This window comes from Dendropsophus ebraccatus, chromosome 1 (assembly GCF_027789765.1).
Source record: "Dendropsophus ebraccatus isolate aDenEbr1 chromosome 1, aDenEbr1.pat, whole genome shotgun sequence".
Lineage (NCBI taxonomy): Eukaryota > Metazoa > Chordata > Amphibia > Anura > Hylidae > Dendropsophus > Dendropsophus ebraccatus.
The window spans coordinates 178,193,757-178,220,512 of NC_091454.1; positions in this window are offsets into that span (position 1 = coordinate 178,193,757).

A 26,756-nucleotide genomic window follows, 5' to 3' on the forward strand; every position below is an offset into this window, starting at 1 on the left:
ACCCTGCTGCCACGCCTGTTGCCCCGGCTGCCGCCGGGCCTGGTGCTGCCACTTCTCCTACCCTCACCGCCTGCCATTGCAGTCCTTGCCTGGGAAGTACTGGAAGTAGGACGCTTGGACATAGTTCTTTGGTTGGTGTAAATTTTGAAAAAGAAATAATCTATTGGGCAGAAGGCACAAATTTTCAGTGACTATTGCTTTGTGGGTTGGAGGCACCCAGCAAAGCAGAAATTTACAGGTTATCCCAAAAAAACAATTTTTTTATTTTTTATTTTTAAGTTTTTTGGTTGCGGGTGGCTAGTGGGGTTTGACGGCAACCAGCAGAGCACAAACGGACAGCTTTTGTGGGGCGCTGACTTCACCTCAAATAGAACAGCTGATCACAAACAAACAAACAAACCAACTTTTTTTTATTTTTTTTTTAAGGTTTTTTTTTTACTTTTTTGGTTGCGGGTGGCAAGAGGGGTTTGACGGCAACCAGCAGAGCACAAACGGACAGCTTTTGTGGGGCGCTGACTTCGCCTCAAATAGAACAGCTGATCACAAACAAACAAACCAACCAATTTTTTAAAAAAAAATTTTAAAGGTTTTTTTTTTTACTTTTTTGGTTGCGGGTGGCTAGAGGGGTTTGACGGCAACCAGCAGAGCACAAACGGACAGCTTTTGTGGGGCGCTGACTTCGCCTCAAATAGAACAGCTGATCACAAACAAACAAACAAACTTTTTTTTTTTTTTTTTTTTTAAGGTTTTTTTTAACTTTTTTGGTTGCGGGTGGCTAGAGGGGTTTGACGGCAACCAGCAGAGCACAAACAGACAGGTTTTGTGAGGCACTGACTTAGCGTCACCTAGAACAGCTGATAACAAACAAACCAATTTTTTTTTTTTTTAAGTTTTTTTTTTTAAGGTTTTTATTAAACTTTTTTGGTTGCGGGCAGCTAGCCGGGGTTAACGGCAACCAGCAGAGCACAAACGGACAGTTTTTGTGAAGCGCTGACTTAGCGTCACCTACAACAGCTAAACAAACGTCTAGTGTCTCCTCTCTGTCACGGAACAGTAGCTGGTTCAATGCTACATGTCCTGACTGCTGAGTGACTCTTCTCACTTTTCTCTCCCTATTTCTTTTTTTAATCTCCCTATCTCTCCCTAGATATCACGATTTTTGAGTTAGATGGCTATCTCTCCCTCTCTCTACCTAACTCTTGATTTCTCAGCCACATTCACTATGTATGAGCTTATCAAGCTTTCCCTGTATCTTGCGATTTTTTTTTTTTATCTTCCTCTCTCCTCTCACAAACAATATATACACCTTCTCTATCTCTCCCTGTACTTATCCAGTTGTTTTGATATGTAATCTATGTGTTTTTCCTCTTTGCCTAATGTACACCTCCTCTCTCTCTGCAGTCTAGACACACAATGAGAAAGAGCATGGACGCTCAGGCACTTCCTGCTCCTGGAGTGACGTCACACACCTTGATATTCACATAATAACAGGATACAAAGGATTATAGGAGTAATAATCCCTTGTAGCCTGTTCTATTCTCTGATTAAAGTACAGTTTTGCAACACCGTTGCGATTTTAACTAACTTCGTCACAAACCAAACACAAAACAAATATTCCTTGTTCTAACCACGGTTACATCTATTATGACTTAAAAGACTGTGACATGACCAGCGAGAAACACCAAGCTACATACTACATTTTCCCTCTTAATAGCACAGTAGATAACCAACGAGACAGTTTCTATAGTAGGTCTATGGGGTCTATTGTCTGCAGTGATAAGGGGTGAACAGCAAGCTGTGGAGTAACCCCCACCAATAAAAACTAAAATGACATTAATACTTTAATAATCAAACCCATCCCCAAATGGCTGTCCTTTATCCCATGAATACTCATGGATGAACGAAGCCAAAACTTTTATACAATAACTATAATAATATTGCCTTCTAATGTTGTAAACTCAGGTTGGCTCTATATAAATGAGAAAGGAGAAATGCTACTCTAACAATCAGACATCCTGCAGGCTAGGAATGTAAGACTTTGCAGTTCTGCAGGAAAGAACATTTAAGATTATGATCTGAGCAAATACATTAATTAATTTTGTAATTAAAATATATGTTTAGTTCACTTGCTTTATTGCCATGAGAGATGCAAATGCTAATTCAAATGGCCCTAGTAAATAATTTTATGTTCCCTTAAAGGTCTTTACACTAGATAAACCAATGGTATACACATCTAGAGGAAGGGAACCAAGAAGCATCATTTGAATGGAAGGAGAAGCACAGTATTTGTCATTTTGTGAGCTCTCTACATGCATAGAATACCTACCTGGATAGCCATATCCTTTTTAAACCTCAACTCTAAATGTTTTTGCCCAAACCTTTTATTGCATGTGCTATCTCAAAGGGAGAGGTTATGTTTCCAAGTGTTACTGTAAGGCACTGCTTAGGCTGGCCCTAGGGATGTGCAACCTATGTAACCAGTGTCGGATTGGCCCACCAGAGGACCGGAAGATCCTCCAGTGGGCCCCCAGCTTTACAACCTGCACTAACACTGAATGACATGTAAGATCTCACTGGTTCTTTATTGGTGGGCCCCCAGGTTAATTTCCACTGGTGGGCCCCAGATACCCCAGTCTGACACTGTATGTAGCTGAACATGGTAAACCACCACTCACCAGTAAAGGGGATACCGTTGCTGCCGATGGAACATCTTGGAGGGGGAAAAAATACTTAACGGTCAACTTAAAGATGGGTGAAATGGAAGGGATGATATCTGAGGGGAGGGAGAGAAATTATACCTGGGAGGTAGAGGAAGAAGAGGTCATGCCAAGAAAAGAGGGAGAAATTATTCAAAATAGAGAGAGACCATACCTCAAAATGAACAACAAGAAGGATAGAGGATTCCTTGTGTGGACATTATACCTAGGATGGACAGGCATGTGGTAGGATGGTGAGGGGCAGATATTATATAATTTTAGTTTTGAAAAATGGTTGCGAATAGCGAATTTGAAGCATATTCAAGTTTGCCTAAACCCGGGCATGTGGCAATTGATTAGCAGCGGCTGCTGACGTTGGATAAAGTCCTAAGGGTAGCTTCACACGTACCGTATCGCTGCGTTTTTAACAGTGCATTTTTGGTGCGATTTTTACATGCGAGTTTTGATTTTCACATGAAAATCATGTGAAAATCAAAACGCGCATGTAAAAAACGCAGCAAAGACGCAGCGATAAAAACGCAGCGATAAAAACGCACCGTTAAAAACGCAGCGATACGGTACGTGTGAAGCTACCCTTTAAGGCTGCCTGGAAAACATGGATACAGCATAGGCAAAGCCATTGTGATGGGGCTGTGGAAGGCCAAGTCACTATTACTCGTAGAACTTTATATGATTATTAGCCTAAGAAATGAAACATAGGCAAAGGCATTGTGAGTGTACACCATGGGCCAAGTTTTCAGTTCATGATGGGACTGTAACAGGAAGGGTCAAGAGTACCAGGTGATATGTCAGGTTTCAGGAGGTGTCACAACAGGAGCAGCAGACACTCATGCTGAAGAACTTGTTCCTTACTTAGCAGAATAGCTACACTGGAACTATAAGCATACTTGTCTGTCTTCCCCAGCGGGGAGGCACACACTTGAATGTTAATAGTAGCTGATGCTTGTCCTTCACACTTGCAGGATACCTGCCAAAACTGTTGTATAAAGTCAGGCCCTTGGACTCAGCCTCACTTCACAGCAGGGCAGAAGAAGCAGACATAATAGTCACTTTGGGACATAAGCCCCCCTAGCACATCTCCAGCTGATGATCAGCTTCCCCATACCTGTCACACACTCTTTCAATGCAGGCCTCTACTGGTATCAGGAGAATCACAGTTATACCTCAACTTGCAGCACAGGTAGCTCTCTCACACTTTCAGCTTCCAGTGAGGCCTATGTGTCAAGCACTTAAAGGGGTTGGCCGCTTTACAGTAAAATTATTTTGTGTGTAATTTAAGTAAAATTACTCCCTGTATATACTGAAAGCAGCTCCCCGGGGACCTCATAGAGCTAAAATCAGATTCCTCTCCTCCAGGCTTCCCTGCTCTGTGGGGGGTCTGTCCATAAGACATGGAGGACATGGAGGAGCAAGTGACCATGCCCCGCCTCCAGTGTACTCCACAGGCACATACAGGCTCAGTGAAGGTCACTGGTGGGCGGGGCATGGTCACATGCTCCTCCATGTCAGCCATCTTATTGACAGACTCACCAGAGAGCAGGACAGCACAGCCTGGAGGAGGGGAGTCTGATAATAGCTCTATTAGGTACACAGGGAGCTGCTCTCAGTAAGGGCTGTGAGTACACTTACTAATACTGTACACTGAACAATTTTACCATAAAGTGGCCAACCCCTTTAAAAGGCTGGGATCACACCACAACAGCGCATGTGTATGTTGGCAACTTGGCATAAGTATGTTGTGAACTTGTTAAAATGGAGTGCCAACATATATGACCACAGATCCTATTGACCTTATTGAATCCAAACATAGTCAGCTAGAGACTACACTCAGGTAATTTCCTAAACATTTATGTGTATTTCCTCGGACTGCACTTTGAGCACAAGTAGCTACAAGTATATGCTTGGGAAATGACCTGAACATAGTTATTAGTTGACTATATTCAGGCCATTGAAGTCAACCCAGGGAAGTCAGGTGGTTTTAGCTAGGGCAGGTGTTGGTGTACCACTTCAGCACTTGGCACGGGGCCTGAGTGGTATATGCCCTCCCTCGTTCACAGGCACATGCACTACACCTGTAGTTGTAGTGCAGAGGAACCACAGAGTGAAGGATAAATGGAAAAAGTGGGAACTTTTACTTTAAGGTTCTTAAAGGTACACAATAAATCACAGTCTCTTGACAACAGGGTGCAATAATAGTTTAGCTTGGGTTGGGAGTATGCTGGCTGAGATCCCTTTATATACTTTAAATACTTGAATCACTGGTATAGCACATGTACAAATAGCACATCCTGGATGATACTTTTTCAATTACTGGCGTACACAGGTATACTGAGAAATAAAATCTCTTTAAGGAGGTTACTTGCTTATACTTTATAATTGGTGACAGTGGTGACAGTAATCTACCTTAAGAGGGGACATATCCAAAAACGGGGTTCCTAACTGTAGGGTCTCTAAACACCTTGTGTCAGTGGTGATGAACTTACTGTTGTGGTAACGCCTGCAGACTTTTGCAGCGTTGTCTTGAGAAGATAGCCCCTCATTGCACATATGTCCTTGTTCCCCATCTACAATAGCCTTACTACAGGTGTTACTAGCCCAGCATGGCTAGCACTTTGAAGGAAATTATAAGGCGTTTACTTGGATCCCCACAGATGGGCCCTGGCAAAATCTTTTAGTAGGAACAAAACTCTCTTTTTCTTTCTTGACTCTGACCAGACTGAACAGAACTCATGGCCTGCTTCTTCTGCTTCTCTATAAGGACCTCGAGAGCTGACAGGTGATTGGAGGAAAGGACACTGTAGAACTGACTTGTGATAGGTTAGTGTAATAAAGGAGGGATAACTGTGAAGTACCCTCTCAGACAACTCTCAGCTTGTGACATAACTATCATAAAATACAAGCAATCAGTCACATATACAGTTAACCGATCTCGCTGATCATCATTTATCTAAGGTCCCTTAAGGTCCTGTTACAGGGGCCAATGTTGAGGAGGAAGCAAGTACCAACCAGACAGATCAGCACTCGTTTTCTCCTCATTCCCTGCTTGCTGTCTGTGCTATTACAGAAGAGGGGCTGGGAAGTTGCAGGGGGCTGCCCAGACAATCTTTAGATCATCCGGGTGCCCCATAGGAGAGAGTGGTGGTCTGCTGCCGCTGCTCCTGTTAGGCAGGGCAATGCGCAGCAGACTGTCACTGTGCTGATTGCTTTGATTCAGCATGTTGAAAGATCACGATCAGCCAACATCATGCTGATCTTGACCTTTCAACAAGCCCTCCTACACCAAACAATTATCAACCGGAACAGTCGGTAATCGGCCAAGCATGGCCAATAATCGCCTCATGTAATAGGGCCTTTAGTAAGGAGCTAATACTATATGTTATACTGCAGAAACGCATGCTATCAAAGTGCCTTTGACTGATCTTAGCTGATTCTTTGTTTCCTGAACTCACAATTGCAGATAAAGGAAGGTGGAACCAATGAAAACAATGTTGGCTTTCTAAAGACCAGGTGAAAAGAAATGCTTCCAAGGTCAATTCTGTCACCAGGTGGTGTATTTAATTTAAAAGGAGTGTTAACCTTGTTTACACAAAATAACACCAATATGCAGAGAAAGCAGTAAATCTATTGTCGTTAAACAGCAGGAAGGCTGTTTTCTGCTGGCAGACTGCCCATAAGCAACATGAACTCATCTGGCAAAGACAAGGCATAGACAGGGAGGCCGAGGTCCAGGCCTAGTCATTCTGGCAGCCTGTGTACAGAATGTTTGTGGTATGCCCTCTCTACCCTCCAGTTGACTCTTTAAATTCTTGTCAAATATATTTAGAACAAGAGATGTCCACTTGAAAGGGAAACGTTTCTTAATCACTTAAATGCAGGAGTGTGGCAGTCTTCCAGGTCTTTAAGTTGTAAATGCAGAACTCTGTGTCTGGCTGTGAGGAGCTCGCAATTGTGTATCTTTTGCAGAAATGTGTGGGTTTGTTTGAAACTCTTGAATTAATACCAAGCGGAGGAATTGAGGTCTTACCAATTTTTTTTCCCAGGAAAATAAATCACAACTCAAAACTGTCACTTGTCAGGGAAAGCAAACAAGTTAAAGTGAAATAATTGAACAGTCTTTGCTGGGTACTCGGTGGAAGGTCACCTGTGTGAGTTTATCAGCTTGTATTTAAAGCAATAGTCCCACTTGTACAAAGAAAATATTTTGCAACAGCTTCTCAGCATAATTGCTTTCCTAAAGCAAATGTGTCATGTTTAATATGGAAAGGTAATTGTGCAGTTTGTAAAAATAAATATTTTTTATTTGCAGGGAACTCTTAAATCTGCTGACACGTGACAGTCATTTATTTCCTTTTTCTTTCAGTCCTCGGTATAAGATTTCAGCTTCACGGTTTCTTCAATCATAACGTTAAATTTGTTTTACCTACTGGAATCCTCAATAAACACTCTGCAGCTTTGCCATGCACATGGTTATAGGAGGGCTCTGATTTTTAGAAACCCAGCAGATCAAAAAATTCAGCATGCCACATCAGGTGCTGTGTGGACAGAAATATTGATCCTGAGTAGCACTGTTTTTCAGGGAGCATTATCTGCTGCCTCGGGTGAAAACTAAAATTGCGCTATACATTTACATGCAGTACAGAAACAGGGGCTCTAATGTCAGACCAGAGTCCCTGCTTCTGTGTTGCTGCTTTTCACTTTTAGGCTATGTTCACACTACGTAAAAGTACTTTTTGCGGGGTGGAACAATGGCTTATTTTCAATGGAATCATGGCCGGAGCTTAAATACATCTTATACACTCCGGCCGGGATCCTGTGCGGCCCCACAAATAACTGACATAAATTGCGGCCGTTGGAAACCCTGTCAGTTCACACAATGAATCGAGTGGCTCCAGCCGCTTGCTTCATTGTGTGCAGGGGGGAATTCTGATGTGGGCGGGCGCGCGCTGATGCGCCCGCATCAGAACACTACGGTCATAAAGATCATCCGGCCGGGATGATCCGGGCTGAGACCAACCGGTCACATACGTAGTGTGCTCATAGAGGGGGCTGCTAGAGATTACAGGGGGACTGAGCAGCCATAAGCCATAAGCCCTGGATGGTTCTCCAAACTGTCAGTAGTATTATCAGTATAACATATGCGTAGACTTGCCTAACATTTGGGTATATGGTCACAACAGCTGGAAAATTTGGACAGGAGGACTCCTCTTCCACGGTCCACTGATGTTTTTGTGACTTCTTGATTCTAGCCACTGACAATAGTGTATTTTTCCATGGCCCAAGTTAAATCAACTTATCTATGGGGGGTCTAACCAAAGGAACCCCCCGTGATATCCAGAACAGTGCTCCAACTCAATGTAATAAAAAGAGCATAAACTCACATATGCCTGTTGCTGCTCTATTCATTTTCTAGGGTTGTCAAAGGTAGATATGCATTGTGTTAGGCAGCTCCATAAACAATGAAAGGAGCAGCTCTTCACATGGCAAACCTACCACTCCATTCATAATAAAACATTCATAACAAACATTCTGGAAACATTCAGGAGATCACTGGTCAGACTCCCTGAAATATGACACTTATCTCCTGTATTGTGGATAATGTTTATTTTTTATTTTTTTTTTTGGGAATATCCCTTTAAAATAGACCCTTGTGTTGCTCTAGTTCCTGAATTATCCTGATAATTCAGCTTTTACCTTGGCCTTGTCCCCAGATTACATTTCCTCCTTTCTTACCTGGTTATTATGGTTCTACTCTTTGTATAAACTCCTGATCTGTTTGCTGTGTACGCCTTCATTTTATCTTTTGGTTTGTTGCATCCTGTTTGCTACTCCCCTGATGACCTCTGGCCTTGTTCTAGACTTCACCACAAGTTCTATGCTTCAATACACCCACTGCCAATCAATTACTATTCTGGGTATGGCATCCTTGGAATCCAACTGGGAAAGTTTATGCCTACTTGCATGGGTTAAGGGTAAAGAACATACAGAAATTCCTTAGATTCTGCACCCCAGTCTAGAAAGCACCAAACCAATTGCAGTTCAGAAGATCCACTTCTCCAATGAGAAACGTAACATACTATATGCAAGGTTACAAGTGCAGCTTTTTTATCTGTAAGTGATGATAGGTCCTGATTTTTAACACAATTGTGCGCATCAGGTCTGAAGTGGAAGTATAGGCTTTTCATTCGGCAAAGCTGTTTACACAGAGCTTATATGACAGATGTCATATGCTGAAGCAATACTGTTAGGAACCAGATAGCAGGACAATACAAGACAGTGAGCCCTAAGCTCAGCCCCGCCCACTGTCCTCTACCTACTTGCCACAATCCGCCCTAAGATGGCGGCGAGCAACTGGGCGGCGGTCCCTACACTGGCTAGGTGGGACACAAAGGCAAGACAGACAGACAAAACACAATAAAGAATGGTTGACAGTCCGGGTCACAACAATCGGGCAGCGTAGTACAAAAACACAAAAAGCAAGGTCAATAAACAGGCAGTATGGTCAGGGGCAGGCAGCTAGCAGGGATAGTCAGAATACAAGGCAAAGTAGTCAGAATAAACACAGAGCTAAACAGAGGCAGAAGCAGGCTGAGACAAGCTCAATATCCGGCAGTGAGAGGCAGGCTGGCACACACTATATAGGAGACCAGAGGTCCAGTGCAGAAGCTGATTGGACCAGACCCCTACTCTCCTCAGAACACCTGGGGCAAGAGCAACCTGACTGGCAGGGAGAACAGTCTATCAGACTAGCTAACCAGCATCAGAGTGAACTCCGGAGTTGCCAGGAGTATCTCATGCAAAGCCGGTGTGGCTAAACAAAAACAGAGGAAATAGGCTAGTGTTCAGACAAGGTTCAGGACACTGCAAAACATACAAAAACACTGAATATCAGCGCCATCTCAGCCACGCAGCACGAGCTAAGGGGCGCACGGAGTTCGGCACAGGCACATTCATAACAAATACTTCCTGGGCAGAGTAGCTCCATAATAAAGCATGCAATGAAACGTGTCACACAAAATGCCAATATACATATGGCAAACCACTATGAAGGGGACAGAGTCTCCATAGTTATTTATTATAAAGCTATAGGCCCTCTATGGCCTCTATGGATGCTACATAGCAGAAAATCATGATGTAATGGAATGTGGCACAATTCCTCCTGTCCCATGACATATGGAGGTACAAGAGCCCATAGTCTTCTGTATATAGATTTACCCTATAGAAACTCCATATTAATGTCTTGTTATGTACTTTGGGGATTCCAGATTTGATTTTTTTCCCACTATTACCTCATGTTAGTTTCTTTTACTTTCCATGAAGGTGTAGTGTATGTAATATGCACAAGCCTGACTGGAACAGTTTTGTTTAGCGTAGGGACTCATGTGTATCAAAAGACCTGCACGTGGTACATGAGGCAATATGGTTTGATCAAATTATATACTAACTTCTGATGTTGGTTTTTAATGTAGCTGATAGGCTTTCGTATCAACCATGGGTGCGATGTGCAGCCATTTCTGTCCTCCAGTCTTGTACATATGTAGTGTATGTGATATCTTGTGCAAGATTACATACATTAAGCTCAAATCACTAACTATACTAGAATCAGATGAGCCAACTGATAACATAGTATACCAACTCCTCTGACTATTAGCCGATTGCCAAATGAAGCCAAAATAAGTATTTGTCTCCACTGTGAAATCTGGAAGACGCAATAGATTAATCATTCCAAGCAATAGAGCTAGCAAGCAATAAAACTCTAAATTGTAGTACCACTGTTGAGGTTGCCTGGAAAGGCTATCAATGGTCAGAGTTTAAATGACCATTCAAAGCTTAATGTACTTGATATGTTCAACTCCCCAGCAGGATATAGCTGTAAGTAAATTACCAATTCATTAAGGATTGTTGATTAAGTAAGTGCTTTGACCAGAGGACATAATAGATAAATTATTATAATGTAAACTGACTGCATTTGGTTTTAGCAAACTGTGATAAGGAGAATCGGGGAGCAAAACAGCCTAACAGGGTAATAATGTGACAATTTGTTTTCCGGGGAATAGCTTGTTCAGTCTCATTAATTAATTTACATTCATTTTAACCCTTTGCCACCGGAAAGATACCAATTATATATCCAGCTCAAGTAGCTTTTTATGTTGCATATATTAAGGCGCCGGCTGAAAACTCTCAAGACTAAAAAAAGAATTTAAAAAGGAAAAAAAATGAGTGATGTAAAAGTGAATTATTATAATAAATGAATACTCTTTGTGATAAATTAATACTCATTTTAATAAATTAATATATTAAAACCTCATTGTAATTAATTAGTACTCTTCTCTATCTTTAATACGCGACTACATTGTGAATTGTTATTGTGTTGTGCTAAATTCACACATAAGATATGCAAAAGAATTCTTATATGTGTCTAATGTGTTCATCGATTATGATCATAAACTAAGGGTATGCCACATGTGTCCAATTGAAATGGTTTTGCTTTATAGCTGTAACGCACAAATCTAGTGGGAACCTTGTTTTAATGTGTAATGTTATTATCATTTATGATAAGATTTTTATGAAGTTATCCATAATTTTATTCCTCTTCAGCTGCAAACCAAAAGCTATTGAATGATCTGAGCTGCCACAAAAAAGATATGTTATAACCTAGGTGCAATATTGTGAACCTGCATTTCGGAAGGTCAGAAAAATGACCCTTGAACTGAGCAACAGCCTCTGCCGAAAAATAAGTTAGATCATCTGCACGTGGCACCAAAAAATAATTCACAGAGCATGGTTGTTCTTGCTAGCAAAATGCTTTAAATAGTCCTACACTCAGTTAAAAAGTTTTGACTTACCTGGCCCAGATTTTCATTTCTCAACCAGGCCTTCTGACTTCTTAGCGTTGCGCTTATGGCTCACATTGGCACTGCTACTTCATTCTGAGGATCCTGCTCCTTCATTCTGAGGTTCCCACTGGAGCAGTCTTAGGTGACAATAGCCAATCAGGTCAGTTGTACTGTGACCTGTCCTTTTCCTCAAGGCTTGTTGGCTTTGGAACTCTTTCCTCCGATCAGAAACCCATCAGAGGGGCCATCAGCACCTTGAGTGGCTGAGGGCTGTGTTCCAGTTGACTACACTTCTTTCTGTGAGCACCATGTGTGGTGACTAATGTGGAGCAAGCCTGCTTGGTCGAGCAGAGTGTCTGAACAAGCATCGGATTGTTCAGTTGAGCTCGATGCTTGACCGAGCACCTCATGGTGCTCAGGTAAAAGTGACCATACACCTTTAATAACTGACAGCTGAAAATTTTTTGTATATACACAAAAGTGACAACAAAAAATGCAGTAAGTTACTCTAAGACACATTAGAATTTCAGCTGTTTGCTGTCAATACTGGAAGTTCTAATGTTTCTTGCAGTTAGGTATTACATTTCTTTTGTTCTAATTTTTGTATATTTCATTCCTTAACGGAGTGTGTAAAATAAATATACAAAAATTAGAATGAAAAACTGCAATAGGTTACTTTAAGGGGAACCAGGCAGCCTCCACTCTGCCAAGTGGGGTGCACCTTGTTAAATGCGTGAGTCTCCCATTGCTCGAGCATTGAAAAATGCTCAACTTCAGTCATGAATACTCGTACATATTAGTGCTCTTTCAACACTAATGGTGACATACAATTTAGTGTGAAGCAACATTTAATCCATGCCTCAGCTATCTATTCATGGGCTTATATACACCAATGTTTAGCTGCTGACAAAAAAAAAAAAAAAACGGAGAAAAACTGCATGAAACATCCTTGTGTAAGCCAAGTCTAAAGGCCCTACTACACCAAACAATTATCGGCCATGTCTGGACAATTATTGGCGGGTAAGGCTGATAATCGCTTGGTGTAATAGCTCATGTTAAAAGGCAATGATCATCTGACATGAATGATGATTGTTGTCTTGTCTTCTCTGAAAGAGAACAATGATGCTAGCGACAGTCTGCTGGCCGCTGCTCCATGTAGTAGGAGCGGCAGCAGCAGACCGCCACTCTCTCCTATAGGCCAACCGGACAATCTAAAGATCACCTGGGCAGCCCCCCCGCAGCTACCCATGCCACCCCTCCCCCTCCGCTCTTACCTGCTTGCTGTCAGTGCATGTAATAGTGCTGGCAGCGAGCGGGGAACAAGGAGCAAGCGAGCGCTGACCTGATTGGTTCGCGTTTGCTTGCTCCTCAGCATCAGCCTGTGTAATAGGGCCTTAAGGCCTCATGCATCCAACTTTATCATGGCTCTACCCAACCTCCAAACCCATGGAGCCAGAATAACTCTGTTGCTCTCCATTCAGCTACCTACCCAGGGTGAAAGAGCCTATGTCTGCTTTTCTAAACATAAGCCAATGTCTCTTGCACCTGTACATTTCAATTAGGGCGTCACAGAGGCCGTTCTGTAGCTGATGGAGCTTTTTTTTTTCCTTTCAAAAAGAGTAGAGTAAAGGATATGTCACCAGAGGCTTATGAACATTGAGGTTACACCTCAATAAATCTTCCAAGCGGTGCCTACTTAGTGATATACAATTTTATACATTACAGGTGGCTGTTCCAGCCTTGCCATATAGTAAGCAATCATGATTTTAATAAATGGTATTATGTATGCATTTCAGCAATTAGCCGTACAATGCTGTTTTTATTCCTTACAGATCATAATGTAGTTCAATGTTGTGTAAGCATCAGCTAAACCCCAGATGATAATGAACAAGTCTTTGCTTCATAGTCATGTAGCCAACTTGCCATGTATTTGACTTTCGTGTATGACTAATGGCTTCAGTGCAATATGAACACTCAGCATGGAACAATAAGTGCCTTGTCTTTGGATTATATCTACAGATTTATAAGCGGGTGGCCTGAGGTGCATGTAAGGGTAGCTAACAAGTTTCACACACATAAAAAAGAACATTTCAAATCCATTTATGATCCTATGCACTGTCAGGATATTGTGTTGCATGTTGTAAAAGTTCTTTGTCCTGACTTTGACAGTAACAATGTTTTGTACAGAGCACAATTCATTGGGGAAAGCACTTATGTGGTTTGTAGTCTTACTGTATTGGATATGTAACAAATACTGCTGCTCATAAAGAGCCGTCAGCATAGAGGATGGTCCAATCTGTCAGGGGCTGTTCCCTACATGATGTATGTCATCAATGTCCACCTCTGTATTATGCTGTACAATAGGCTTCTATTCCATTCCCATAGAGTTACCATCTAAAGATCCACCCACATACAGGCCATAATTTGCAGTCAATGGCAGCTGGAGTATAGTGCTGGAGGCCCTTCCTCCAATTGGTCTTTAATTGGTGTAATAACTAGCTTGGAGTTATTGGCAATATGAAAGGAAACATATTTGCTCTATGTAACTCACAGAACATTTCTTTTTTTTATTACTAATCTAACCGCATGTAAAAGTTACACATCACATCTACTGTATGCCAGACCTGGTAACACGCGATAACTGAATATACGTTAGAATTATGTACATAGTGTACATAGTAAAAAATAAATTATTTAATTAAAAAAATAAATTTTTATACATTAAACATTATTACCAAACAACAGGGACATAACCATTGTTATATTAGTGGAGGCCTTATTGATGGTTCAAGCCATAGGCATTATAAAGCACTTAAACATAGCATTAAGGTATATGAGTTGTTTTTATAGTATCACTACCAGGTTCGAGTAAGAGCTAAGAGACCTAAGTAGACTCAGTGGGCTCCAATTCTACTGTGTTTCTCCAAAAACAAGACCTACCAGATAATAAGGCCTAGCTTCATTTCAAAGGTTTTTGGAGTTTTTTAAAAAAAAATAAGCTCTAGTTACAGTCCGCTGACCAGATCCCTGACACTGGGTGGATGAGCATCAGCCAATCAGTGCCAGACTTGTTATGCTCCACTACAGGGGAGGGAGGAGTGGTAAGAAGATGTACTGTAGGGGACACTCAATATGGGGGGACAGAGGGAATGTGAACCAACTACAGAGGGGGGAGGAAGATATAAAGTACAGAAACTACCTGCAGGGGGATGTATACAGTATAGGGGAACAACTACAGAGGGGGATGAAGGTATACAGTATAGGGAGCCGTACTGCAGAGGGGGATGTATACAGTACAGGGGAAGAACTACAGAGGAGTGAGGGAGGTATATAATATGGGAGGCCGTACTGCAGAGGGGGATGTATACAGTACAGGGGAAAAACTAAAGAGGGGAACATACAGTATAGCGGTTAACTGCTGTATTGAGTAGAGCTACAGTGTAGGGGCATACTGTGTTTCTCCGAAAATAAGACACTGAAAATAAAAAAGATAATATAGGACACTGTCTTATTTGCAGAAAAATATGATATTTGTTGGTTTCTAAATTTCTTCAGTACTGAATTAGATCAGATTCACTTTATTGGAACTGAGTTGCAAAGCCACACCCAAATGGGAGACAATAGTCATGCTGTTTCTAGAAGAAAGCAGCCATGTTTTTCTAAGCCTGGATAACTCCTTTAAAAGCATACCCACTTCGGATCCGTAAAAAAAAAAAAAAAAAAGTAGATGCTTGAAAATGGAGAGAATGTAGTTATTAGTAGACTATCTTAACATGGCTACGCTGTAGTGTACATTGGCACACCCTTCTGCTGGTGTGCCAACCAATACCCTTAAGATGGGCTACTGCTCAGATGTGAATATACTCTAAGGGTGGGTTCACAGGTAGCAGCATTTCAGCGGATTTCAGGCTGCGAGTTCCACAGCGATTCCTGGTACTGTCAGTTTGAATGTTTTTACATACTTGCAGAGGAATTTTCATTCTGCTGCGAGTATGCAAAGCGTCATCACCCTTAACCCACTGCATTCTGGTGAATACCCATCCTTAACCCACTGAATTCTGGTGAATTTACCCATCCCCCCTCCCGTCTGCTTCTCTGGCTCCCAGCTCCCTGACGTCCTGCTCAGCCAATCAGTGGCTTACGGTGGGACAGAGGGACATTAGGGAGCCGGGAGCCGCAAAAGCAGGCAGGAGTGTTGATGGTTAAAGTATTCACAGGGCCGTGACGTGTTAAGTGGTACAGGGTTTACATACTCGCAGCGGAATAAAACTTCTGCTGTGAATATGTAAACCCATACAAACTAACAATACCGGGAATTGCAGCAGATTACGCTGCAGAACTCTCATCATAAAATCCACTGCAATTCCAGTACATGTGAACCCACCCTAAAAGAAAGAAGTCTCCAGTAAGACATAATCTTTCCCCTATCTTTCCATGATGTCTATATTCCTTAATATGTCATTGGAAAGGTTCTTGTTGCAAATTTTGTGAAACTGCAACCAGCCAGACACATTCCCTGCATACGGCCGTTGATAGGGAAATATAATATTATATGGCAGCCATTCAGGTGATTTTAAGCTCCCACCACTCCACTAGTGTTTGCTTAAGAAGGGAACTGTCATCATGAGCCAGCCCCTTCCAATAGATTTATTAGGATTTGAGGGCAGAGTTATATGGGGAAAAAAATAAAGAAGATTTCATTGATTCTCTTCTTTTTGATATTTTTGGGCAACTGACTTCTTTTTCCCTAAATCATTCAGTAAAGTTATACGTCCTGAAGTCTGAATCCACGTCTACCATTACTTTCTCACTCAAACTTTTTTTTTTCCAAGTTCAAACTGTGTTCATTTTCTACGCATTTCAATTCATGATTGAAAACTATGTATTTTAAGAATCAAAGACTATTTTGCGGAGTGCAGTGGGATTGAAGTGCAGTTAATGCAGTAGATTATCCATTCTTTTTTTGTTATTGTTTAATCTTTTCATTTGAATATTTAATGCCGAGGGAAATCACTGTGCAGTGTTTGTCAGAATAAAGGCAGTTTCTGTTTCTAACTTGGGAAGAATGTCATTTGGGTTGAAAAGCACCCCTGTCCTATTGTTAGACTCCCCTTGCACTGATCCTTGCTTTTAACATCATAATGAAGGATGCTCTTTACTGGATTAACTTGAGAAGGGATTAACTCCTTCAAGACATCTTTGGAGGCAAGGTGTTTTGAGCCTTAAATACACAGCAATTGCATGCTTAATGTTTTCTTATTTTGAAAACTGCCCAGCTGGAATTCAAATTCTTTTCCATGGCACAGCCTTTTCTTGGTAGCGGAGTTTGGGTTCCTGCCACAGATGTTGAAACATTGTATTGCTCCTTTAATATTGTAGCCAAATGTTTCAGATGCTTTGTCTGGAGTGCAGGGAACAAGGTTCACACAATATCTGAGATAATATCAGTAAGTGCCACTGGCTGACGCACTCTGAATAGAACATTGATGTGTCTCCCCGGCCCTAACTCACAACAAGCTGTTCTCTTGTTCCAACTTTGCTTTTCGGAACAAACCCTGACATGTTCAATGCATACAGAATCCATCTAACATTAGGTTATATTTTAGTTTTGATCATTTTTTTTTAATTTTCCATTTGTTAGTTTGAAATTTAAGGTGTAACTTGTTAGTGCGAAACTTATTCTTATTGTTTCTTTAAACAGTTTTTATTGTTATATCTGCTGGATATAGATTTAAAAGCTAAAAATATTTAAAGGGATTCCCTGTGACTGGCAAATATAGTTTGTAAGGGTGAAAACACACAGGTTGTGTTGCAGTTGCATTGTGGTAATGAAAGAATTTTACTACAGTATTGGAAACGGCAATGCCCCTGATTAAGTAGTTTCATCCTAATACAGACAATGTATCAATTTGTATTGTTAGAGAAGGGGAGTTCTTTGGATTACACAGTGAGTTGGGGGAAAGATCAGAAGCAACATGAGAAAAATATTACTTTACTGAAAGAGTAGTACATGCTTGGAACTAACTTCCAGCAAATGTGGTTCATAAATCTACAATAACAGTTTACAATTTAAACACGTCTGGGATAAACATATATCTATCCTAAGATAATAAGAAAGGAAATACTAACAGGGCAGACTAGGTGGACCCAGTGGTCTTTTTCTGCCGACAATCTTCTATGTTTCTATGGATGGTTTAACTACGAGTTATACAGAGCAGGTGCATTGTGCAGTGTCAGAAGTAAGAAATAATAGGTTGTATGTAAAATACGTAATAAAAGCGATAGTCTCCAACAACAAGTGAACTACAAATGTCTGTTTTTACACATACTTCTACTTCCTGTTTGTCAACAAACATTTCAAGAAACCCTAAACACTAATGAAAGCCAAAAGCTATCCATTGGGGATTATTTTTACTTCCTTGATTAAATAGTTTAGACCATTGAAGTATAATACTCAGTACGAATTTTGTTAACATTAGAGTATGTATATCCAGAATACATAATGTTTATTTATTGATTTATTTTCCTTTTTTTACATGACATCACTGGAGACCAAAGGAGGTGAATGAATCAGCAGGTGTCAACGTGATGCTAAGTGAATGTGAATCATGTCCCCCCTTACCCTGGTAATCACACTGACCACAGGTAGTACCATAGAAAATGATTCACACATATGTTAATATATATATTTATTCTAATAACTGTAATATAACATTGCCTGTAGGTCAAAACCAGCGAAAGATGTTTGAAATGAATGGAAAGTGCCTGGCTGGCTGCATTATACATTATCAAAAACAAGTATTTAAATTGAAATAAAGTTTAGAATTTCTCCTGAAAGGGAGAATACAATAATTACAAGGGAGCACAAAGATATAGGTTGCTTGTAGAGTTTCAAGTTTAGTTACAAGATATGGGTTTGGCTCCTTTCTTGGATGGATATTATAAATTTAAAAAACTTTCTCCAAGGTTGAACTAGTTCACCAAAGGAATTTATTTATTTATTTATTTACATTTGTAATAAAAAAAAAATGTCAACATATGTTTGTAATTTATGGCTGCATAGGAGACCCACTTGTCGATTTTCTTTTGCTGATTAGAAATAAATGCTGAAACATTCTTTTTTCTTATTAATTCTTTATGTCATTGTAATTTTTTTTATTTCCTTTTTTTGTATATTGTTATAGGGGCTGCCATCTTGCCTAAGTTGTTTTTAACATTATTTAGCGATATATCTTTCATCAAGCCCCATGGACATAGATGACAACGGACAGGACCTATCCCATTGAGATGAATGTGAAACATTACTAAGCATGCTCTGTGACCTTTGAACAGGTCCTTCCACAGGGAGCTGCAATTGTCCTATACTAATGCTATCTATACACTGACTTCACATATCTTCACATGTAATGCTGTACAGATCATTTCACAGCAGCCTCCTCTTATCACCACAGGCACAACAGAAAGTCTCAGTGTAGTTTTAGACCTAGTGGTGGAAATGGCAAGATTATATTAGAATATAGAAAGTAAAATTAAAAATTAGAAAATATATCAACAACATTCTTAAAAACTTGGTTCAAACAATAGGTCATTTCTGATGGAACATTCACTTTAAGAATGATTCTCTGGTGGACCCTCAATACATTGAGCATGGTATATACAAGTGTATACAGAGATGTGTTAAAAAGATTATGAGCATACTTTCATATACCTTTCAGAAGTGGTAATTGCCATAGATTTATATTTTTTTTTCAGATTTCTATTTGACTATACTTGGAGCTTTAAATATATATATATATATATATATATATATATATATATATATATATATATATGTGTGTGTGTGTGTGTGTGTTTTTTTTATTTAGTAGAATTGTACTGAAGCATTCATAATATAGTGTTAATATTAGAGTGCATTGTTTCCCAACATATTTACTTAGCTGATGGACAATTGTTTCAAGAAACAGCATATATTGGTATTAGAGAATGGATAGATATTGGCAAGGGTAACCATGACTGCCTCAGCTAATCAGCTAATCACTGCAGACATGGCTCCTGATATTATCTGGTGAAGTTTCATTGGGCAACACATTCTTATCAAAGTATAGAATTTTACCTACACAGAACGTTGACCCTTCTCCCACATCTTCTCCCCTCCTTTAGTTAAACTTGGTGAACATGTGTCTTTTTTAACTGTACTAAGTAAGCAACTAAGTAACATGCCACCAACTCTAATTAATAGGCAAATTATGATAAATAACGGGATAAGATCTCCCATTATGTTTCCATTCTGAGTAATAGAGCAAGGGATCTTCTCTAAAACCATCCTATGCTCTAATATGCCATATGGTTCTCCCTTAACCCCTCTAAAGTGAAAACACAGACACTCTAATATTTTTGTGCTTTATGATAAAAATATGTATAGTTGTCCTAAGTGCTACATAGTATGGATGCCCCAGTATATTGCTTAGTAATGGTACAGATGGAAATTTGGTGGCAAAGCTGAAGATTATGGTCTTGGGATTTGGCTTGGGATTAGAGTAAAAAGGTTGCCGAGGTTTATTCATAACACAATGGCAAAAGTTTTGGTCTTGTTAATTCCCAATTGTGCTGAATCAAGGGAAGGCAGGGTAGAAATCACTCGAGGAACCAAAGATTTTCTTTATTCTGTGATTATAGAGACATCTTCTCTACACAGAGTCCCACATTTTGCTACAAATTAAAAATACCGAGTCTCTTGGTTAAACTTGATGGACATGTGTCTTTTTTGAAACCTTACTATGTTACTTGCTTATCCGAAGAGATTAGTATCTTTCCACGCAGACTCTAATTCTCCAAAGTCCAACTAACTAGGGTCAACCAGACGCCACACAGATACCTTAAGAGTGTGCATAGAGCTAGAGAGGCCTGAAAAAGGTTGGGGATCCAAACGAAATGTTGCCAAGTAGCATTACCTGTCTGCTCATCATATTCCAATTTCACTATTTGTCTGGTTGGATTGTCATATGGATTACTGGAATAAACTTTTGTTCACTTGCATCTAACTTTGAGTGCTCTGTTTCCCGGTCAACTATCTAGGGACAACTTTCCAGTTACCAATTTAGCAGCCATTTTTTAGAAGTACAATTTCCTCCAATAATTATTGACAACCATTATACTTACATGACATTTCTATTGAATGAATGGTTCTCAGAATCAAGTGAATTTAAAGGATTATGAAAACTAAACATGGTAAAGAAATAAAAATTTGACTGCAGTCCAAGTTGGAATCAAGGCAAAAGTCTTGAGGATTATATCTCCTTGATGGCACTATTCATAACCTTTAGGATGCACTGGCTTATAGAGAGATAAAAAGTAGCAGACTTTATACAACGCCTTCTCACTATTCTTTTCTTTTTACACATTAAGCTGGCATCTTTTGTGCGGTGGATTTTTACAACATCAAAACCCACTACGAAATACACTATGAACAAACTGAGAGGATCCAGGTGCATGTTCATAGAAAAGAAATACTCTCTTATTCATTTTGATAATAACTATTTCAGGGCCTATGCTTTAATTGTAAATAATCCCCCACATTCTTTCAGTGTAAACTCTTTAAGGACTCATGAATTTTATTCATACTCGCTCACTCTATGAGAGGCCATTGTTTATTTGCTGTTTAGTTCTTTGTCCAATAACACTCCCAGAAGAAAATCTCTCTCTCTGCTTAAGGAATTAGCAGAGAGACAAAAGCAGAAAATTCTTTAAGCCTTGTTTTGTGCTAAGAGAAATGTTTGACATTTCTGTGGAGAGGTGTTTAGTGTGGATTCATTAGGTCTTACGGGTTCTTTTCTGTGTGTTGCCCTTTCATTTTGTGTCACTGTTTTTTTCTCTGTTTGGAAGACTGGGGAGAACTTGCCAGTGTTTGTAATTAGGTTCCCTAAATCTGAATAGTAAGATGTAAGGGGGAAAAGACCATGGTTTAGCTTCAGATGGATGGTTACACACTCATTTTACCCAACAGATCTGGAGCCTATAGTTTTTATTCCGCCTGGTCTTTCATCAAGAGAAACATTGACCTAAAGTAACAGTTTTTAAAATACAATGTGGCCTTTATCGCGTCGGCCGTACAAAAGCTTTCTATGAGTTTAGAAAGGCAAATCACTGGCCAAATTAAAGGGGCATTTTCATGCTCAAAAGTTATTGCTGAGCTCGGCGCAGATCGGAAGCCTCATAGAGGATGAAGGGCGTGTTGACTGGCATGTGTTCTGCTGCTTCATATCATATAAAAAGGGGTGTACAGGTGTGCTCAGAGGACCTTAGGCTTATTTTCCCTGAAAATAAGACATCCTCCTAAAATAAGACACCCCAACTAGCCTACCAACTAGCCTAAAGTAAGGCATCGCCTCAAAAATAAGGCACCCCCACCTTAAACTAAGGCATCTCCTGAAAGTAAGGCACCCCCCGAAATTAAGGCCGCCTGCCAGCCGTCGCATACCGCCACCACTTGTGGGTTTTCACAGCCAACACCACAGGCATACTGGTATATGGCTCCCACGTCCTGATGCACCTCCAAATGAATGCTGGAGGTCAATTTATATAAGGCACTGTCTTATTTTTGGTGAAATACGGCAGTATCTATTATAGTTATTTTTTAAGGTGCCTACAGGTCCTCTGTGATCAGGATTTCTGGAATTAAAAGCCTAATGAGCTATCTGAGGCCTCCCTTGGTCATGAAAACAAAAGGGCTGTGGCACTTAATGATGTACCATGGTTTCTTCATTTCAAATACACCTGTACATGCACTGTGTCTGGTAATGCAGCTTAGGGTAGGTTCACACTATGTAAAAATTACGGCCATCTTTCATAATCACGGATGTCATTGTGCAAATAACGTTTGTTATTTTTTTTAAAATGAACATTAGTTCAATCAATCTACAATCTAAATTCCCCTATATCTATGGTTTGCCTGTTTTAAAGAGAACTTGTCGTGATGAACATGCTGTTCAATCTGTGTGTGCATGTAATAGAATGGGAGGAGCTAAGCAGATTTATGTAATTTATTTATTTAGATTTCTGTTCTTTCTGGGCTTAGGAGTCCAGTGGGTGGTCCTAATATGTTATTCCCTGCATGAGCATGTACAACTGATTAGAACTGCAAGCTGGAAACCTAAAAGTTAAAATAAAGTAATTATAAGTCATACTGAGTCTTTTCCCACAAACTATGTATCTATCTGTTCTGCATAATACTCACAGATCAGACTGCATGGTCAGTGTGACAGGTTCCTTTTAAGAGAAAACCCTTCTGTCAAGTCTCTATATTAACCATGGTTGGGTATGAAATATATTCTTGGCTTGGGATGCTACATAAGTTTACTATGTTGGAATGTTATTTACTGAGTGCACTAGATAGGACAGTTGTCGCTGACACATAGCAGAGCTGTATGCATTTGACATATACTAATTATTTCACCTCCACAGTCCCTGCCTGAGCTTAAGAACCTGCCAAAATATGAAAAAGTCCTATAATTAACTTTTATATCCAACACCTCAATAAAAAACACTGATAAAGCAAAACCATAGTGTCAAACACAAATCATGTCTTCATTTTCTGAAACTGGTAAATAAATCTGACTTGTATATACCACTCCCTCGCTTTTACTGACCTTTGGTAAATGTATTTGGCTCTACCACCTTCTCTACTCCTGATATCAGTATATGAAACAATAGAGTGAAATACTTCTCCAGCATTAGTACTTATATAGCGAGTACAACTTGCAGTATGGAAATTATGGCTATGTTCACACATATTATTTCCATTGGGCTTTTGGTCAGTCTTTTTGCAACCAAAACCAGGAGTGGAATTAAAACTTTGAAACTGTAAATCTTTCCATTATAATTTTGCCCTGTCAATTCTACTCTTGGGTGAAAAAAAAAAAGACTGATGGAAATACTATGTGTGAACCTTGCCTAAGTGACCCTTCCACAAACACACTGTTCCTCTAAAGGCCAACAACAGATAAAGCAGGAATACAGCTGGTCTGTAATGATCGGAAATCACTGATGACACTCAAACCTAGGTTTCAAAGACTATGACCTTTCAAAGGGTATATAAGCCAGTGCATCGAGTCAAGAGTCCATATGTTTATCTTGGAGAAAAATACCTACACTTTCCACTGACATCTAAGCCAATGTTACTTAATCTCCTGGCTTTTGACCTGCTCTTATCAGATGCCTCATATAATGCTGTCAAATCCTCATGACCATAAGCAAGTAAAGTCATATTGCAAAGGTGTTTACGACTGTTTAAGGGTCATAGAGCTTACCTTTGTCAACACAAAAATTATTCAGGGTAATTGTTCATGTTACCACCTTCTATGTAGTGCGAAGTCAGCTAGAATAATATAAAGAGAGTTTATTAACAATTTCAAGTGTACCATATCATTCTGGTCATAGTCATCAATCATGCCAACATCATAGGGCCATATTTTAAGTCTATGTTTTACACTATTTGGTTGTAATACACTATGCTGAATATTGTAAAGAATCTATATCCCCTACATTTAGTTATCGCCTTCCTTTTATAGTGTCAATGACCAATATTGTGATACTAAAATTCAACTGAATATAAAACTGCCCCTTTGATTAAATTTAAAATAAATTTAAATGTTATGTTTTTCTTAATTTTCAGTCCATATCGCAACGTATATGCAGTATTTAATGTAGCATCTTTATGTAAATTCTCCTGATTTTAGTCTTCTAGTATGATGATCATTTATTGCATATACTAACACTTGAGGTATGAGAAAGTATGTAACAATAATTCAGTTATAACAATATCTGCAGTTCATTTGTACCATCCTGCCCTTGTGACCATCCCCTGGATATTTCTTCTATTTAACATCTGCTTTGCATTTATCCAATGACACTATTTTATTGTTATAAATGGTCTCCTCAATATGTGTTGCTCTTTGACCCCCATAAAATGATAAAATAGGAAATTCCCTTCCTGTGCAAAAAAAATAAAGTCCCACGCAGGACCTCCATAACAGGAGGAAGTTAGCCAGGAGAGGGAAAAATGATGTCGAATGATAATGAACAACAGATACACAGCTCTGCAGACAGATATACAAAACCTAAGTGCAGCTGACAAACAGCTTTGGCTGCAGATCACTTCTATCCTCGCTGTAGACAGAACTCAAACAATAATTGTTTAGGATTTATATGCAGCTGGGATCTTACTATCTTCCTGCTCATCTCAATGTACAGTAAGAGCTGCAACAGGTGAACAGTCTTAGGGTCCTATTCCACGGGCCGAGGAGGGCCCGATCAACGATGTGAACGAGCGGCGATCTGCTAGATCGCCGCTCGTTTACTGGGCCTATTCCACGGCCCGATGATCGTTGAGCGAGGGCTGCAAGGACATCGTTACCGATGTCCTTGCAGCCCTTGCAGCATCATACATTACCTGGCTGCAGGGCTTGTCCTCCGCTCCGTCTCCTCCCGGGTCCCCCGCGCTCTATCTTCTGAATGGCCGGTCAGCTGACAGGCCACACTCAGCCAATCACAGGCCGCGGCGGTCCCGGCCTGTGATGGGCTGAGCGCTCCGTCAGCTGACCGGGCATTCAGAAGATAGAGCACAATGCCCCACCTGGCCCCATTTCTTCCCACACACACACACAATACCCCACCTGGCTCCATCCCTTCCCACACACAATACCCCACCTGGCTCCATCCCTTCCCACACACAATACCCCATCTGGCTTCATCACTTTCCACACAATACCTCACCTGGCTCCATTCCTTCCCACACACAATACCACACCTGGCCCCATCCCTCCCCCACACACACAATACCTCACCTGGCTCCATCCCTTCCCACACACAATACCACACCTGGCCCCATCCCTCCCACACACACACAATACCCCACCTGGCTCCATCCCTTCCCACACACAATACCTCACCTGGCTCCATCCCTTCCCACACACAATACCCCACCTGGCCCCATCCCTCCCCCACACACACACAATACCCCACCTGGCTCAATCCTTTCCCACACACAATACCTCACCTGGCTCCATCCCTTCTCACACACAATACCCCAACTGGCTCCATCCCTTCCCACACACAATACCTCACCTGGCCGCATCCCTCCCCCACAAACACAATACCACACCTGGCTCCATCCCTTCCCACACACAATACCTCACCTGGCTCCATCCCTTCCCACACACAATACCCCACCTGGCCCCATCCCTCCTCCACACACACACAATACCCCACCTGGCTCCATCCCTTCCCACACACAATACCTCACCTGGCTCCATCCCTTCCCACACACAATACCCCACCTGGCTCCATCCCTTCCCACACACAATACCTCACCTGGCCGCATCCCTCCTCCACACACACAATACCCCACCTGGCCCCATCCCTCCCCCGCACACACAATACCCCACCTGGCTCCATCCTTTCCCACACACAATACCCCACCTGGCTCCATCCCTTCCCACACAATACCTCACCTGGCCCCATCCCTTCCCACACACACACAATATCTCACCTGGCCGCATCCCTCCCCCACACACACAATACCCCACCTGGCCCCATCCCTCCCCCACACACACAATACCCCACCTGGCCCCATACCTCCCCCACACACTCAATACCCCACCTGGCCCCATCCCTCCCCATGCAAACACAAACTTTACTTATCACCTGACCCATCCCCTGACCCCCATCCCTCCCCACAAACACTTACAATCCTGCTGCCGTCCAGGATCATGCTGTGGCACCAGGAGACGACACTGCAGGCAGGAGCAGGCGGGGCTGGAAGCAGGAGCAGGCGTAGCTGGAGCGCGGCACCACTCCGGCCGGCCGTACGCAGCTATTGTGCCGGGTGACGTCACAGTAGCTGCGTCCGGGTGGTACGTGGGGTCAGGGTGCACTGTAAGGACGCTGAACTGCCTTGGAGCTTGTATGCGGCTGCATACAAGCTCCAAGGCAGTTCAGCACACTTTTTTCTATGCGGCCGCGTGTCAGCATCTGTGGCTACGCGTGTCATAGGTTCGCCATCAGGGACCTAGGACGTACATGTATGCCCTGGCCGCCTGTCACCAGACAACTTCGGGCGTACATGTACGTCCTGGGTGTCTAATATCCTATGAAGCAGCCAGTCAGTGACTGCAGAAATGTCCCGCCTCATTCACTGTTTGGCTGAACG